Source organism: Hemibagrus wyckioides, linkage group LG11, assembly GCF_019097595.1.
Source record: "Hemibagrus wyckioides isolate EC202008001 linkage group LG11, SWU_Hwy_1.0, whole genome shotgun sequence".
Taxonomy (NCBI): Eukaryota; Metazoa; Chordata; class Actinopteri; order Siluriformes; family Bagridae; genus Hemibagrus; species Hemibagrus wyckioides.
Genome location: NC_080720.1, coordinates 18,996,641 through 19,013,351, shown reverse-complemented (window position 1 = coordinate 19,013,351; position 16,711 = coordinate 18,996,641). Strand labels below are relative to the sequence as shown.

The following is a 16,711-nucleotide window of genomic DNA, read 5'->3' as shown; positions in this document are numbered from 1 at the left end:
TGCAATAACCGAGAGGACAAACGCTGTCCCTAAACTTCTGACAATTCCAATTTATTTGTTCATCAAACAAGCGGCAGATGGAAAACTTTCGTCGTTTAACCCTATCAGACCTGTCGTCCCTGTGCCGAGATTAAATTCCCGCATTGTCTTTAGAGAGGAGGTTCTCGGGCTCTCAGAGAGATACACGCTCTTGTTTCGGTGACGAAACTAGACACAGGAATCGTCCTGCTACCTGTTGCTCCGCTCGCTGTATGAAGATATAATATCATTTCCATTAATTATGCCACAGCTTTCTGAGATATCATGGGTTTTCAAAACAATTCCAAACAAAAAGTTGTACTAAATCATAAAATGGGTTCAATCTTCCTTTGTTTTTACTGTCAAATCATTTCTTTTTGTCAACTCACAAGCATCCGTACAATATTTCCTCTTTTTAAGGCAGTCTGTGAGCAAAAACTGTACGTGACAGATACAGAGAATCGAGTGTTGTGATAAGAGACGATTTTCTGATCCTGCCCTTAATACAGAGTGAAGATTTGGATGAGATTTGACTTGGGGATGTTCCACCACAGGCATCTGGAGTGTTTTAATCAAAGGTTTTCAAGAAACCACAGATGTATTTTATCAACGCTGGTTGGGGAATCACAGTGAAACGGTATGTCTTCTGACAGGAAGAAGGTTGAAAGGTCTGAAAGAGTTACCGTCTAAAGTGCACTTAAGGTTAATATGAAAGCAGAAAGCAATGTACTAAATTTACTATGACACGGTAACAACGAGAAATGAATTCCACATGCCTATAAAGGAGTCGCTGCGAGTCATTAACAGATTATTCGCTGGCTTCTAACACGTTTTGGGTTTATTTATGGAATTAATACGACGAAATTCGAAAGTGACGTCTCGTGCCTGGTCATATTTTTTTTTTATACGGTTCAAAATTTAAAGAGAAGGGTTTAAAAAAAAAGAAAAGAAAAAGAAAGAAAGTGGTGCACAATAAAAAATTGGAATAAGGCATTCCAAATAAGCCTTGAATAATAATAATAATAAAAATAATAAAATAAATAAAATTATATAAAAAGGCTCAAATTGCTGGGAGAATAAATCTGTTTTTCAACTGGGTTTTAAAAATGTCTACGTTGAATGTGCCTTGAAAAATGACCAAGAGAAATAAACATGTAGGGAATTAATGGAACATTACACACACACACCCACACACACACACACACACAAGTAGACAAGAGGACTGCATGTGTGCTCATGAATGTCAAATAATCATGTATAACAAAGAAGACCGTTTATTTTGTGTGTGTGTGTGTGTTTTCAGTACAGTGCCTTCAACAAATGATTATTACTCACCAGTTATCAGAACATTTCTAGTCCACCAAGCAACCTGATTAAATTATGAGATGACTAACACGCAATGTAAACGTTTTGGTAATGAAGAGCTGAAATGTTTTCATCAACTCCGTAAAAATGTTTTGCTTCTCTGAATGTAACTGACAAGATGGTGAGCAGAAAAACAGCAGAATGCTGGCAAACATGTCTGCTGAGAAAATTCACCTAAGTGTGTGTCTATGTGTGTGTTTTTTTAAACTGTGTGTGTGTGTGTGTGGTACCTGAGAGTTAGTTCACCAGAAGTAAACTTGAACAACTCTTCAGAGAATTGTGCAATAAAAAAAAGAGAAAAGAACAGAAAAGAAAAAAGAAGAGAAGAGAAGCCTGGCAGGCTTATGTTTACTTTATGAGTAATGCTCTTACATAAGCGAGGCTTACTGTATTCATAGTCAGATGAAATTCTCTCCGCTTCTATATGACACTTATAACACTGACCATAAGCACGGAGGATCACACCTGGCGCCACCCCTTTTTTCTCAGGAACAGCTGGATGTTCAGAGGGATGTGGGGACACTGCGTAGTCGTGCTCGGAGAGATGATTCACTTTTTCTTTTCTTTTTTTTTTTGTTCGTGTTGAATGTCAGCACTTTGCTCCCTTCACAACGATATAAATGATAAACGGCTTGTGCAATACTGAAAGTGCGTGCTAAGATTCTGTGGTCTGTGCAAGCAACAAAGGAAGCTCAAATTTGTGCGTTCGCTCTGAATCGGAGAATATACGGAACGCGCGGTACAGTAGAGTGGGAAATTTATGTTGTTATGGTTAAAAAATAGACTTAAGCCATCGATGTTTATTCAGTTAACATCTTCTACATCTACATAGACATTCAAGACTATACACACACACACAGAGCTAAGAAATGGTGTGTGTGTGCGCGTGTAGGTGTGTGTGTATGGGTGTGTGTATGGGTGTGTGTTAACACAATGCAAGGACTATAAGAAGCTCTTTATCTGCTACTGATGGGGAACGAGGGGACAGGGCAATGCTTAAGATTCCATTCATTGGTGAACACACACACACACAACCTAGTCTCTCATACACACACTCCATTAATGCAGATGGGTGTAAATGATACAACATGAGAGGACTTATGTTTCAGGTAACATAACCCAGCCAGCTGCTCTTGGGGGTCTCGCATAACTGGCTGCACACACAGCAAACAGCCAGTGTGTGTGTGTGTGTTTTACACAGTTAAAATGGAAACCCTGAAACCAGGTCCCTACACCTGCTACATAACCCTGTTATAAAACTAAATGGCAGCTTTCCAAAGCTTACGGAGCAAAACTTTAGTAAAACAGTAACTGATTCTCTTGAACCGCTTGCACTGGCTTTTTCTTCTCCGCTTTTTTTTTTTTTGCTTGAGAAGTTACTCTTTATTAGCTGTATTAGCGTGATCTTGGAGGAAAGTCAAAAAGGAAAGCACTCTTAAATATCAGAATGCACGCATCACTCTGGCCTGGTAAGTATCTCCTCACACCAGCGATAAGCTACAGCAATATGGCATCCGTTTCTGCTTGTTTTGTTGGCCTGCTGCCCAGGCTTCATTGTTCTGCCTCCGTATCCTTCCCTGCACTCGTTTACTGCTCCCTCCTTCCCTATTTGTTCGCCGTGGCAACCGTCCCGCATGCTGATTGGTCAGCAATATCTGGCAGTTCAATTAGGCAGTAATGTCATGTTTACCTTTCAGACCGCAGAGGGGGAAGTCCCTAGCAAACACACACACACACACACACAGACATGTTTGTCTTATAATCCTTGTAAGGGCCTTAATAATTAACGCAGCGAATTAATGCCATGTCTACACCTAACTCTTAAAAAAACTCACTGTCAGTCAAAACTGTCAGATTTTCCTGTCCTTATGGGGCACACTTGGTCCTCAGCACACACACACACACACACAATACAACATGGCAACATTTTTCATTTCTATCTGTGTTGAGAGTTTGCACACTTGTTTCCTGTGACATTTTACAAGTCCACCAGGCACACTTAAAAAAAAACACAGTTCTAAACTGGACCATTCGTTGTAGTGGTATCTTCAAGGGTCCACTTTTTGTACTTTCTCCTAGAAAGATGCATGTAGTGTACCTTTACTCTAAAAAGTGATTACGGCGTATTTAAATCATATTACAGGTAGCCTACAGCCTCATTTCCAGCTGAAAGAGACACATACAAGGTAGAAAAGATCAGGAATCCATCTCACCAACATCAGGTACAGTTGAGTACACTCTTTTGGGTTAAAGCGTGAAGCATGGACCTGTGGAATACGATGGGAAAGGAGTGTGCAAACTCCTCCTCAAGTGCACTAACACACAGATGGACATGAAGCACGTTGTTATGCTGTATGTTGTTAGTGTAGAGTGTAACACTATGCTGCACTGCAAGGTAAAAAGGTTATAATTTTACAATTTAAAATTAACATGTCTCACTCTTAACATGGCTTATGTATAGCAATCTGAGCAGACTATAGATTTAAATATCTGTGGATTGTAGAGTATCTGAGATTCCACTGAGATGAACCTCTAATTTGAATATCTGTATCTGAACTACTTTTTGTAGTACTTACTCACTCTCTCTCTCTGTCTCTTTCTCTCTCTCTCTCTCTCTCTCTGTCTCTCTCTCTCTCTCTCTTCAGGAAACGTATCATGCTTCCAGAACCGTGCTGTTCACCGAGATCACAAAAAGCAACGCTGACGTCACCTATGATTGCCATTTACAAATCCCAGTGTGGTCTTTTCAAGGTAGTTAAAGAAACTCCACGGAACGAACAGAAGGACATGGCGTGGAGAGGAAAATCCACTAGAGGAGAGGATTTGAAGAAAGAAGAGAGGGCAAGAGAGGGACTCCCTCTCTCGGCGGGTGCCAGTTTTATAATGAGTGTGTCAGTGTCGGTTAGTGTGTGTCGGCCGCGCCGGCTCTCTGCCTGTGGACAGCTCTCATTAGCCCTGTAATGGCATGCCACTGGGCCTGTGGGGAGAGAAAGAGAGAGAGAGAGAGAGAGAGCTACAAGCACAGGATGATGGAAGGAGTGAAAAAGGTGGACTCCTCGAGAAAAAGAAAGAAAAAGGGAGTAAGTAAAGAGTGACAGAAGGACGGAGAGAGGAGGAGGATGCAGCCTGCAGGAGACGAAAACGGATGTCTAAACAGATCCTCCAGCTGCACTGATCTCTATTAGCTGCAGGTCAGCTTGCTTTAACCACCGAGCCGTTGCAGCTCGTACGGTACTGTACACACACTCATTAAACCCAGACAGATAATGATCCACATAGGACAATAATAAAAAAGCTTTAGCAGCATGCAGGACAATTTTTGGCGTGCTCATCATTACAGGACATTTGAGTAACATGCACGTGGGTGACACATAGTAAAGCACACACCAGTATGAAGTGTCTTAGCAATGTGTTACACCACACAAACCACCAGATGAGACTTTTCAAGTCTCTGAGACCGTGGAAGTGCTAGAGGAGCATTTTACCACGTATATATTCCCTCAATTGGTGTACTGATATTAGTGACATTCAGGACCAGGCGATGTGTGAAGACTTTAGTCACTCGAGTCATGCATTGTTCTTGCTGCTACCATCGGTATTGAAGCATCAGATCAGACACCAGCACACTGCTGAACCAATAACACCACCACAAACACAACCCACTGTATCTACCATGCACTGTACTTTACTTTATCATGATTATTCATCACCATTGATCTACACAGACATCAGTCTCTAAACATATGTGTATTACTGCTTATGTCATATTAATAACTTATAGTCCTGAATATGTGCAATATCTTCCTCTATGCCACTTTATGTCCGCACACACTGGATGTTTTTTTGTACTGTGTCTGGGAAGGAGTTTGAATTTTATTGTATATACAGTAGATGCTTAAAGCACTCTTTATGCACAAGATTCTGAAGGCTCTGGATCTACAGTGACCCTGACCAGGGTAAAGTGGCTACTATAGATGAAAAACAAGTTCATCCAAAGCAACAACTTGAGGCAATCACAGTCTACAGATGAGGGTTAAAAGTCTTGTTGGAGTGCCCACCAGTGCTTTTCTGGCAGTTCTCACAATCTTGCCACAAACATAGCAACATGTAAATACAACAGAGATTTTTTCGTGTGTGAGTGTGTGTGTGTGTGTCTTCTCCTGTCTACTATTTTCATGTCTTCCTCTCTACCTCCAGCTTCGCCCAAGGCTCCACTCTCCTGCGTCTTATCAATCAAACTGCTCCAGAACGATAAGCTTTAACTGTTGGATTCTCAACGTTTTATGCCACTCGGTGGCTGTGATGAAATGACGAGATGCGATTGTACAGTGAGAGGTGTGCCTTTGATTGGAATACTGCAATAACACAAAAATGAATCTGTTTAAACTGGCATGTTCTGCTGATGCCGTGTTTGTTTTGGTTACACTCTATTTGTGCGAGAAATGTTCCACTTGCAATTAAACGGCAGCTTTCTGGACGCGGATTATGCCGAGTGCTGGACTTGATTAGTCTGGCGATTTAGGATCTTTTTAGGGGGCATAAAGAAGGTGTTATGCATAAATCTGTGGCAACTTTTGTCCGTTTCTGTCTACGTTGTATATGTGCCACCATGCTCAGAGAAGCAGAGTGACACGACCCTTGTCATGTCAAAGACACGAAGACCGGTTCATTACAGACTGCAGCTGGTATTAAAGTTAAGAGCTTTTATACAGGAGCGCTTCCACAGCTGTGATGGTGGCATTTAGGCCTTTAGATCCAAAACAAAGTGTGTGCGAGTATGTGTGATGTGCTAAGTGTGTGCATCTGTGTAGGAACGAAGAGGAGAGAGTTAAAACTCTTATCTCTGGGCTGCAGAAGACATTCCTTTACGAGGCCACAGTTCGCTGGTTTCCTGCCTACTTGCCCAATGCCCTATTTTTACCCCCTGCCTTTACCAGTACCCGAGGCAGCCTTTTCCTCCTAACACACACACACTTCCTGCCATTGACATACCTCCACGACACCGGCTTTCAAGCGGGAATACCCCAATTCCTTGCTACTGTTACCTCTTTGTGTGAGAGGTAGGGATCTCACAAGCGCACTACATATAGCCTTTTTTTTTCCAGAGAGCCGATCTAACTAACCTTCAGGTTAAAAAGCATTAGATTCCATTGATTTGAATGACTAGAAGAGATAAAGGCGTGCAGCATGGCACAAGACAAAAGCTAAGAGAGACAGGAGGATGGAGAGGATGATAGAAGATACATGAATGCTTCACATGCGCTCCCAAACCTCAACATTAAGCCGAGACCAGACAGATTCAGGCACATGCATCATTAGGGTCAGTCATTCAGGGCCATGGATAGTTTTTTTTAATCTGAACTGTGATGTTAGAAACAGATGCACAGTCTGAATGTTTATTGGATTGATGCCTGAATCACTAACACTATATCATTCAATTAAACATGCAATGTTTTTACCATACAGACGGAAAAGTCATACAACACTCGAGGTACGAACGCAAAGAAACGATACTGCTTACTGGATACAGCATGGCATCATGGATTAACTAACTCTTTAAAAAACATTGTCTGTTTTGTGGTGTGCATATTCAGCATTAAATCTCTTTGTCATGTCACACTCCACAGTGGTGGTTAATGACTCATATGAAAGTAGACACTCAGGGTTTTAAGAATTTGTAGTTTTTCATAAGTATTTCTGATTGTACCCAGCCCACTAGGGGAAATTTGTTCATCCAAAAAAACCCCAAACAGTTTTTTTTTTTCACACCAATGTTTATATTTTCAAAGTAAATGGTGATATCCAACCCATTTCTACTCTCTGAGATGCCCCAGAATTTGAAGCTGTTATCTTCAGCCACTAAAATTCTGTGTAAGTATATCTCACCAGAGGTAAAAGTATCTCACACTGAAAGCCAACAGAGTCCTGACTAATTTCAGTTCATCAGTTTTGCGGCGAGAAAGTAATTTATTTGTTTAAACTGATTGAAAAGGTCCGATAAGTTGATTTCCATATCCGCTATAAAGGAACTCCAGTGTGCTGGTAAAAAGGGTTAGCACGCACTATAGCCTACATCAGTAACTATTTGGATTTTTCGAAAAGGAAGTATGTGTACATAAACATTTGTCATTCAGCCAAGTCTAAATTTAAACTATAAGAACAGCATCACAGAACATAAAGTATAAGAAGAGCATCAGGTATCAACTTATCGAGCTACAGAAAATATCCAGCATTAGTTTCTGTCCTCCAGCCTCGTTGTCACTTGATCACAGACGTTGAGAAGTGGTAACACTTTTACAGCTACATGTCTTCAGTACGTGTCTTCAGATGTGACTTCCAATACTTCTGATCCATGCTCAGCTTTGCTGTAATATTAATTTTAGGTAATGCTTCTACAGAGCTCTCAAATAACTGGCTGACCTGCTAAAATCAAATCCCAGAGGTTTGGATAAAAGAGAATCCTCTTTTAGAGAGAGAGAGAAAGACGAATACGCTGAGCAACACGACAGGTTGCGTTTAGATAAAGAGAAAAAAAATGAATGTGTGCTGAATTTAATAAAATAAAATCAACATAAAAAAATGTCATTCATTCATCTTGTGGATCATGTTGGATATAGAACCTAGTTCAAAAATACCTGGACACCTTCACACCTAGAGGTAACATTGGGAGGAAACCAGAGGACCCGGAACCCAGAAAACACAGAAAGAAGATGCACAGAAAGTCCACACAGATAAGCATCCAAATACTGAAATACACTGAAATGCTGAACGTATAGAAATTGTAATAAATATGTGTATCGACTGAAGTTCTTGTCTCTCAATTTTTTATGAGGTACGGATAAAATCTCCAGGTTGTAGGTGCCCTTGCATGTCCTCACGTTGCTCTGGAATCAGCTCCAAATGTCTTCTAATCCCACAAACATCCGTCAATACACATTTTTCCAAATCTGCAAGGCAGATGTGGAGATGCTTAAATCTTGACATTACTCATGCTCAGATTGCCTTTTGGCTCACCAATAAAACCCATTCAGAATAATCCTCCTACAGAAAGCACAGTCCACTGACAGCTCGCACCCACAGCAGCCATTGGTCATCGCTCTTTGTGGTCTAACTAATGTGTTTTAGTAATATGTAACACGCTGGATAGAGAACTGAGCGGAGTGAATAAAGAAATGAGAATGCACTTGAAGACTTCAATGGAGCTTCCTCATTCTCTAAAGAGATTGGCTAAAATCACGCTGGCTTTGTTCAGGGTCTGTTTGTGGTGGATGAAAATGTTTTTTTAAAAAAAAAGGAGAAGAAGGAGTGTGAAGGGGTAGTCGAAGGTTAAATAGTGGTGAAAGCTTCAGCTTGTTTGACCACAGCTGAAAATAGTGGTGAAAACTTTAGAAAGAACTTGCTTGAGCTGGACGGCCTACGAATGTGTGTGTGTGTGTGTATGTGTGTGTGTGTGATTTTCATGAGTGTGACATCCAGTGATTTTACCAGTAGAAATGTTTTGAATGTGTGCTTGGAAGTAGATATAGAATGTATATGCATAAAAGAAGAGAGAGAGAGAGAGAGAGAGAGAGAGAGCAACCATTTTCCTCAGTATGTCTCTAAAAAAAGATTTTTTTTTCTCTTGTAGTCTCTTCATGTTAATGGACTGCACCGAGCCATGTGAGTATGCATTCACGTGACCGTCTCTTCAACATGGCAGCTCTTAGCTATATAATCACACCGTAACTCACTCACACACTCACACACAAACACACACACACTGGATCTCAGCAAATGCATTAGAGTCTATTGCATTACTGTATTATTGTATTTTACGCCGAAGTCCGAGCAATCTCAACAAGAGAACTGACATGAGTGACAGAAAGAGAGCAAATCTTAAATTACACGCTTAACTCCATAGAACTAAACCTCTCCATCTGACAAACATTTGCACATACACAGACTTACACAATCTTTTCTTTTTTTAATAAATAAACGACCGCTGTCCAGATCAGAGACATGTGCGAATTTCTCAATTTGGGACCTCTCTGCTCTTTTGATTTCATCTCAATTCCAGCCCTCTCGAGTGGTGAAAGGCGGCTCGGATGCAGCGTGGCTTCGCTGCGGAATTGAATGCCGTGAAACTGATTGGCGGCGTTCGTGATGAACGCCACAAAATGGCTCGCTTGACAGTCGAAAATCCTGCCTTGTCATGCTTCTGTGATTAACTGATTTGCTAGAAGAAATAATTGGCTTGTGTTTGACACCAGCTCTTCCTCTACAAAAAAAAAATAAAAAAAAAATAGAGGGCTGACTCAAGTACAGCCTAATATGCTTAGAAAGAAATGCCAATATCAGTCAGCAGTTATTAGGGCAGCATTAGCAATGCTGTAGTGCTTTACGTGTGTGTGTGTGTGTTGTTGTTTTTTTAGTTAAAAAAGTGGCAAAAAATATCACTATGGCACGACAAATGAATAACGTTCCATGTATAACAGATGCTTTGAAGAGGATTTCATAATTACTTCGAAAGTAATTGAACACAGGCTTTGCATAGAGGTATACCAATTCTAAAAACAAACAGTGTCAAATCGTGTTTTCCTTGTAAGGAAAAATATACAGCACTACAACTACACAACGGTATGGCAGAGTACCCAGAGAGCTCCGGAGTCATGGAGAGACTCGGGTTTTACTCGTCAAAAAGTATCTGTCAAAGTACAGCTATACTCCAGACACTTTCGGTTGATTTTCCCCATATGAGATGTCTCTGCGTATGCCAGCTCAATAGCAGGCAGCTAAAGTTAGCACACACACCCCTGGCATGTGCAAGTGACCTCGTATTTTCCAGTGTGTGACATCATGTGTGTGTTCAGTTGCATAAAAAAAAAAACAACAACGAAAGAATTGAAGTTTGCAGCCTCAAATCAAAGCTTGTTTAGTAATTTAGTAATAATTAGTAATAATTTATAAATTAGATATTAAGTCTGCACAAAACATGCTTAGAGCACAGGTAATTTCCTACATGTGTGTATATGATCCAGTGTCAGGATGTGATTTGGCCATGGCTTTGCCAAACAGCCACCTGGTGAGCTGTAATAAGGGCTGAACAGTGGGGTCATTGTGTGCGGGCTGGATGACCCATTTAGGGGCCAGTCAGCATGTGTAGTGTGTATGCACACACACACACACACAGCATACACACAAAAAGAGCCTGCTATGAGTGAGACATCTGGAAAGCCCAGGGCAGTGCAATAGGACTAGATACAACTGCAAATATTTATATATATTTTTTTATATACTGTTTATATATGCAAATTATTTATATTTGTTTATATATGCAAATTATTTGCACTGCGAAAATGCACTTCTGGTTAGATGCTAACTGTATTTCGTTGCCTTGTACCTACATGTGCAGTGACAATAAAGTTGAATCTAATCTAATCTAATCTAATCTAAAACACAACCCCCTAATTTTCATAAGGAAAAAAAACAGCATTCGAACAACCTCTATTTAATAACACAAAGCTACACAAGTCGCGGGGGCAGATTCCACAGCTACCTGTTTTTAACGTAACCGAGATTGTTTGTTTGTTGTACTTTACCAGAACAACACTTCTATGAGTCAGCAAGTTCATTTAGTCCAAACCGCAAACATCTGCATTCATGTAAACAGTGGCTTGTGCATGCGCCCTCTAGAGGAAGACAAGAGAAGTGCAGCCTAAGAGAGCTGAAGAGAAGATAGATGGTTGAAGCTATGGTAAACAAGATTCTTTAAAAAAAAAAAAAAAAAATCCTCAAACGTCTTTACTGGTTATTGTAGGAAGTATTTGTGAGCATACACAGAGAAAAATATAATAACACATTTGCATAATAATACACTAGGACACTAACAATAACGCACAATCACATGCACACAATAACAGACATCTTTCTTCCTATACAGGATTTAAAAGAGCTGATCTTTCCAAATTAACACTCAAAATACAAATTCTATAGCTCAGAGTTCTCTACATGCAGTCACAAAAATTCCAAAAGTACTCAGCACTTTAAAAAAAAAGAGAGAAATAGAGAAATCCTAACAAGAAAGAATACTAATGATTGCTGAGTATATAAAGAACAGTAACAAATGAATAGGGAACAAAATTAATTGTCTTAGTGATGTGTTATTCAGTGTACCGCTTCATTGTGTCTTGGTGATATTCCCTGAATTGGTGATATGATGATGGTGCTGGAAAGCAGTGTCTGATATACACTGCTCCAAAATCTCTCAGGCACTCAATTAAAAAAAAAACTTTCTGCACCTTTCCCTCTAAGGGGACCAGTGAACCTGAACCGTGGAAACATTTCCGAGAACAAACTTTCTATAAAATCACCTTGCTGGTATAAGCTGAAAGAGAGTGTGGCTACGAGGAAAGGTGGCATGCTGAGCCAAAAAAATTCCAAATCTCCATAGCGTGGTGATGTCCTGTGTTTAGCCAAAAATAAACAAAATAAAAAGTTGTTTTGTTTCATCCTGTATGTCAGGGCCATGTAGTTTAGTGTGTCTGATAGCTGACATGTATGATCAGGTGACGAATGTGAATCTGAGCGGAAGCAGAGGTAATGTGTTTTTGACAGTATTAGATTACGCAGGCGAATGTTTTATGCCATGTTCACACCTACAGTGACTCACGGCCACTCAAGAACTGCAGACTTCTGGTGATATGAGTGACAGCGGCTAGATGTGGGCGTGTCCAGCGACAAAGATGAGAACGGTTGAATTTTATGCAGCTTGATGCACTACCAGTGGGAGTGAAGACAGTAGAAAGATCCTTGGTAAAGAGCACACACTGCTTCTTATATACAAAGCCCAAATGTCCCTCCAGAATGGTTCGTTTTAGCAGCAAGAAAACTGCTTTTGCAACGCTACTTGTGCCACCCTCTGATAAACATTATTACTATGGCAACCAATAGTAGGGAACAGTAGGGAACTTCTACTGGCGACTTCATAATACAGTGACTGGTGACTTGTAGCGATAAAATCACAGTATGTATGTATGAACGTGGCATTACAGTGCAAAGGCATCCCCTGTGTGGAGAAACTGAGGTTGCTGGATTATGATGTACAAAGAATCCACAAAGAAATACACAAAGCCCTGAGAAGCACTGGATTGAGCGTTGGATTGAGGTAAATCCAAAAGGAAAAAAAAATCCCATGGTTATAGATGGAAATGCAATTTTAATCAGTCAACGGTCTAATCATACACCATGACTAACAATGAAACCGTGACACCGTAACAACCCTAGTGGAGGAAAGTGGCTCTCCATGAGTCTGAGATCCGTCTCGCAATTCGCTAGAAATGGCCATGAAAACTCACCCGTGGATTTGTGGGATGTATCAAACCCCACAACAGAATCTCTTGGCCAATCAACGTGAAAAAAAAAGAAAAAAGAAAAAAGAAAACCACAAATATTCAGTACACATACAATGACTGCCTTAAGCAGGAAAGTTCTTGACAAAACAGAAGTTGCATTGTTCTTGAGCACTTTTGAACCAATTTTATTATAGTAAGGCATTCTTCTTGTTTACGAGCTCGAGCAGGCTAATGCACGGCCAAACGAAAGGTCAAAGAGAACAACAGACAATACGATGGCAGGTGGAACGGATTGGACATTGTGTGAAGGCATAACAAATCACCTCAGCATCGGAGACCATGTTAAAATATCCGAGAAGCGCCGTACTCGAGGCGACGACCAACTGTTGGGCTGAACAAGCTCTGATGACCCTTGTCGCTAGCTACGGAACATGTGTTATTCATTTTTCGCTGAGGAACATTAGAGGTGTGTATGTGTGATACACTCTGGGGAGATAAGGTCTAAACGTCTACTGTAAGTATAATTGAGGGAGGTGATAGTGATAGAGGCAGGCAGCAGCTCAGTTAAGGCCCCCTTCAGGACCCCACAGGTCACAAGTTCAAATCCCAGATGTGCAATTAGGATTAATGTTGAGGCTATTGGTTCTGCTATTTCCCCTGATATCATGCTTCTAGGAAAGACTCTTCTATTAAGCTTTTGGCTGTAGCATTCCACCTTCAAAAAATAAAAATCCAACACAATTTTGGCTGCCACCATATTTGATTTCCCTTTGTAAACATAATCAGATTGTGCGCTCCGAAAAGATTTAATCAGCTGCACCCTGTTTTATTTTCTGTGTAATTAATTTGCGTAATAAGACAAAATATGTAAACTCCCCGAATGATTCAGAAATTAGCATTCTTAATCACTGAAGATTACTTTAATAACTGGAAGAACGTGAGACAGCTGCCGCTGCTGCCAGCCAGTCGCACGCATTTACTTCTCCCAGCACTACTGAGTCATTCAGAAGTGAGGTCTTACTGAGGGAGAAGTGTGTGCTACAGTGAGGAGGGTCTTGGGAACAGTTTAGATTTTGTATCGTTTATCCCTAATTAACTTCGTGATAAAAATAGTATTACAGAAAGCAGTGAGACCTCAGAGAGATGGTCATGATTCACAGCAGTCACAGGAGGCCACATGATACAATGCATGAACACTGTATTGTACTCGCTTAAAAAAGAGAAAGTCACAATCAGCACAAACACATGTACCATCCTGCCTGGGTTCCTTCCTTTCATTTTGTGTATGTGTGTGTGAGTGTGTGTTTTATATTTTTTGGGGACCAAACCAATACCAATAAAGATAGTGACATTAGATTAGACCTTTGGCTACAGCTTTTATTCTAAAAAAATGGATTAAAAGTGTATTTAAAGTGTGTGTGTATGTGTATGTGTGTATGTGTTGTAAAGGGTCACCAAAGCAAGTGAACTATGTGACCATGTAAATAAGACCACAATCATAATATGTTTATACAGTTTAAGTGTATTGTATGATTTTCTGTGTGTGTGTGTGTGTGTGCATGTTTTTATATTCTATTTTAGTGCCGACCAAATATCCCCACAAAAACAGTAATATTAGTTTAGACCTTGTAGAAATAACAGCAACAGCTTTTATTAAAAAAATAATAATAATTAAAAATATATTTTGTGTGTGTGTGCGTGTGTGTGTGTTGTAAAGGGTCACTCACACAATTACATTTATACAGTTTAAGTATTTGTGTGTGTGTGTGTGTATGTGTGCATGTTTGTGTGTGTTTTACTGTTGCATGAGTGAATGATGAGCCTAAGGGGCTTGTTGAAGGTTTTTTTTTGTATCCTGGCTTTATACACCAGCTGTTACGCTTCTAATCCCAGGGCTCAAGTATTATTCTCTCTCTCTCTCTCTCTCTCTCTCTAAGCTGTGGCCTGTTACTATGCCGTTCGCTCAGCAATTCTGTCCCCCTGCCTCTCTCTCTCTCTCTTTCTCTCTCTTTTGCATGATCACTCTTTGTCTTTTGTGGGCCAAAAAAATGACAATGGCAACACTTCCATAGACTTGAGTGAGTATTTCTGTGTTTTTCTCAGTGCGTGTTTGAGGCACATGAAAGCATCACCCCACGCATGCCCACAGGGCCTTGGCAAACATACGCCACTTTAGCCTATCTCTCACTCTCTCTTTCTCTCTCTCTCTCTCTCTCTCTCTCTTTAAATATTAGCTAGCTATTCTCTCACTCGATCGCTTGAGGAACTGCATTCTCAAGGCGAAACACCGGCTTTGCGAATGGCTTTTGATGTCTGATTTCGAATGCTATTCCAGATGGCTGCTGGATTAAGACATAGTATAGGTTTCGCATCAGAATACAGAGAATGCACCGTCAGAAAGGGGAGAAGAAAAAAAAAAAGAGCTTTGTGTGGCACAGTGATGTATGCAAGAACATTAGTAAAGAGAAGGGCTTCACGAGTTGTTTGTATGGTGATGTTGACTGCACACAATAGTCTCTGTATGTGATCCACTATACACCGTGCAAGTCAGCACCAGCCATCATTTTCAGTCTATTCATTGTCAGTCATGTGCAACCTCTGCCTGTGTGTTTTTTGTGCATTTATCATCATGGGTCTGGGACCTCGGTGTGCACTTCTCTCAATAAGCATCATCAAGAGACTCATATGTGCAGGTAATGCACCATAAATATATACATGTTGGAGATTTCATGCCTATATATGCACAGCCTGGTGGCCAACCTTCATTGCTCAAAATCATTTGTTTCCATTTCATTGTCCAACCCCAAACCTATATATAACTGTGTGATGAATAGATACTCTGCATTACCTGAACTGAAAGCTGGCATCATAGACAGTACCTCTCAGAGCCAAAAATAAACACAGAATATCACTAAAATAGCTTGTGCTTATCTGAGGGACACGCTATTACTGTAGTAAAAGGAGTTCGAGAGAAAGTCTGGAACAAATGCATTTGTTTACACTTGTATTTGTTCTTTGTTTCATAGCTGACACATTTTCAACTGCCATGCCACATACACAACTTCCTTAAAAAAAAAAAAAACGCAGTTGGGTGGTCAATTAAAAAGTTTGGAAATGAAATCAGAAAGCCTTTCATGCCTTGCTCTAAATAGTGCTCAATAATATCTCTGCTTTATCTAAGAGATTCAATTAAAATATATTTACAAGCTTGTAATCAATATTATAGCATCTGGTTATTAAATGCTGCGTTAAATGGTTCAGACCGAAGCGGGCCTTGAAGAAACACAGCGTATTTAATAGAACTTTGCTGAGAAAGCAAATTCACATCTGAGCTTGCATTTCTTACCTATTAAAATTCCCAGAGTCTATTTGAACATAGTCATAGTGTCCTTGCTATTCGAGCAAAGCTGCTATTTTCCTCTTCACCTGACGTTTTCTATTCATTTACAGAAGGCTACTTGCACTCTGTCATTAAAGCACGCCTGTGTCTGTTTGCACATTTCCAGCACTGGTTAAGCATATGGTGTTTTTTTTTTATCTTTCTTTTTTTAATCTAAATCTATAGTACAGTGCTAAAAACGTGCACACCGGATGTATGCATAGTGCTGAATGAAAGCCAAAAAAAGGCTTAAAAGCAAAAAAGAATGAAAGAGATTTACTATAAATAAAACTGCTAAACGTTTTAAGAGTTGCATCACAGTTTCCAATATGAAGCAGTACAGAAGCGAGTTTATAAAGCAGCCACACATCAATAATTGACAAAAAAAAAAAAAGAAAAGAAGTAATGGGTTACAGATTAGAAAAAAATACTGGCTTTGTACCTTAAAAATGTCAAAGTATTGCTGGAGACTAACTCAATTCTAAACTCATTTTAAACCTAAACAAGGAATTTAAATATTCAATTCCCCCTGCAGCACTTGAAAAAAATTCCTTCTCTCTCTCTCTCTCTCTCTCTCTCTCTCTCTCTCTCACACACACACACAGAGTACATATAAAAT

At 40.0% G+C, this 16,711-nt stretch overlaps 1 protein-coding gene across 7 annotated transcripts in view; it reads right to left on the bottom strand.

Annotated features, from left to right (window-relative positions):
- tox2 (TOX high mobility group box family member 2) overlaps positions 1-16,711 on the bottom strand; it is a 105,185-nt gene that overhangs the window by 70,515 nt on the left and 17,959 nt on the right. The window lies entirely within an intron of this gene.